Consider the following 2,700-nt stretch of genomic DNA (forward strand, 5'->3'; position numbering starts at 1 on the left):
GTTTCATTCTAAGTTTTATCCAGCTCCTCTAGTCTTTCTACAAGAAGACCTTGCTTTGATCCCACCTCAGAATAGACCATTTAGCTGGTGGGACTGAAGGTCTTCTTTTTGACAATTCCATTGGAGCTCCCTCCTTACTGTTATTCTATATCTGTCATAGTTATTTTGTTTATCTATGTTTTGGGGCCATTATAAACTCAGAACAAACATAGTCAATTTTCTTTCTCTAGTTCACATTTGGATAATAGTTTCTGTGGATCCTGAATAGATCTAAAGCATGACTTCTTTTTTTTTAATATACTTTTCTATTGATTAAGATATTACATGTGTCCTTATACCCACGTTACCCCCCTACCCGCCCCCCGCTCATGCCCTCACCCCCCCGTTGTCCGTGTCCATTGGTTAGACCTATAAGCTTGCATGTAAGTCCTTTTGGGTTGATCTTTCCCCCTTTACCCCCACCCTCCCCTACCTTCCCTCCAAGGCCCGACAGTCCAATCAATGCCTCTCCGTCTCTGGATCAGTCCTTGTTCATCAGTTTATGATGTTCATTATATTCCACAAATGAGTGAGATCATGTATTTATCCTTCTCTGACTGGCTTATTTCACTTAGCATAATGCTTTCTAGTTCCACCCATGCTGTGGCAAATGGTAAGAGTTCCTTTTTCTTCTTCCTCTTCTTAAAGAATACCTTTCAGCATTTCATATAATGCTGGTTTGGTGGTGATGAACTCCTTTAGCTTTTTCTTATCTGTGAAGCTCTTTATCTGACCTTCAATTCTGAATGATAGCTTTGCTGGATAAAGTAATCTTGGTTGTAGGTTCTTGCTATTCATCACTTTGAATATTTCTTGCCACTCTCTTCTGGCCTGCATGGTTTCTGTTGAGAAATCAGCTGACAGTCGTATGGGTACTCCCTTGTAGGTAACTGACTTTTTTTCTCTTGCTGCTTTTAAGATTCTCTCTTTGTCTTTTGCTCTTGGCATTTTAATTATGATGTGTCTTGGTGTGGTCCTCTTTGGATTCCTTTTGTTTGGGGTTCTCTGCGCTTCCTGGACTTGGAAGTCTATTTCTTTCACCAGGGTAGGGGAAGTTTTCTGTCATTATTTCTTCAAATAGGTTTTCAATATCTTGCCCTCTCTCTTCTTCTGGTACCCCTATAATTCTGATGTTGGTACACTTTGAAGCTGTCCCAGAAGCTCCTTACACTATCTTCGGATTTTTGGATTCTTTTTTCATTTTGCTTTTCCGGGTGGGTGTTTTTTGCTTCTTCGGATTTCAAATCTTTGACTTGATTCTTGCAATCCTCTGGTCTGCTGTTGGGAGTCTGTATAATATTCTTTATTTCATTCAGTGTATGCTTAATTTCTACTTGGTCCTTTTTCATATCCTCGAGGGTCTCACTAGATTTCTTGAGGGTCTCACTAAATTTATCGGCGGTCTCACTAGACTTATTGAGGGTCTTACTAAATTTATTGGCGGTTTCTAGAAAATTCTTGAAAAACCTTAAAAGTGTGGTTTTGAACTCTATATCCAGTAGTTTGCTTTCCTCCATTTCTGTCATTTTTGACCTGTTTCTTTGTCTCCGCACTTTTTATGCTTCCCTGTGTTGATAGAGTGGCTTTGTGTGCTAGGTGTCCTATAGGACCCAGTGGGTCAGCCTCCCCAATTACCGGAGGTGGACACTCTTGGTGCACCCCTTTGTGGGCTTTGTGCACAGTCTTGTTGTTGTTAAGCCTTGATTGTTGTAGGTATCACTGGGAAGAATTGACCTCCAGGCCAATTGGCTGTGAGAATCAGTTGTGTCTGCAGTGGGAGAACTTCTGTGCTGGAGACACCCTTCTGGGGCAAGACTTGCTTCAGTGGGGCTTTGGTGCTCACTGAGTCTGCCCCCTGAGTGTGTCCCTTATGGACCTGAGGAGTTGTAATCTGGATGGTCCCACTCTGACCACTGGGTACACTGGCTCTTGGATTTCTAAGGAGGTGCTAATTTAGCCTCTTCCTGAGGCTACCCAGCAGGAGCCCAGCTGTGACGCAATGCAAGCTGCTGTGGGGCCTTGGGTCTTCTTTTGGATGTTCTGGGTCTCTCTGACCCAGCTGCAGTTTGTCAGGTAATTTTCAGATTGCAAAGGGCCAGGCCTTTCATATGCAAAAGCCTCTGCACACAGCTTGGATGGGGTGGGGTCTCAGGGAATCAACAGGGCGGAGCAAACAGCTATGGCTGCTCCTCAGTCCTGCCCTAAGAGGCCCCACTTCTCAGTGTCCCGGTAATCGCTGCAAGCACCTCTGAGAGAAAGCCGCCCTCGAGTTCCACCTGCTGCCAGACAGTCCAGTTTCTCCCCGTATGAGTCTGGGTCCCCAGAGACTTACCTGGAACTGTAGTTCAGAGCAGTCAGGAGCTTGAGACTCCCTCCCGATTGAAAAAGACAACCGTGTCCTCAGTTGCCAGCCCTTTCCGCATGCACCTCCGTACCTCTGCACTTTACTTCCACACCACACCTCCTTTGAGTCTCTGTGTGCTTTTCTCTTTCCTTCTAGTTGTAGAATTTCCACTCAGCCAGCCTTCCTGTGGTTCTGGATGATGTCCGTTTTGTCTTTTAGTTGTATTTTTGAAGTGGTTGTGCGAGGCAGCAATTTCTGGTGTTTACCTATGCCGCCATCTTGGTTTCTCCAGTGAGAACTTTCCTTAACAGACAGCT

This window comes from Myotis lucifugus, unplaced genomic scaffold (assembly GCF_000147115.1).
Source record: "Myotis lucifugus unplaced genomic scaffold, Myoluc2.0 scaffold_313, whole genome shotgun sequence".
Taxonomy (NCBI): domain Eukaryota; kingdom Metazoa; phylum Chordata; class Mammalia; order Chiroptera; family Vespertilionidae; genus Myotis; species Myotis lucifugus.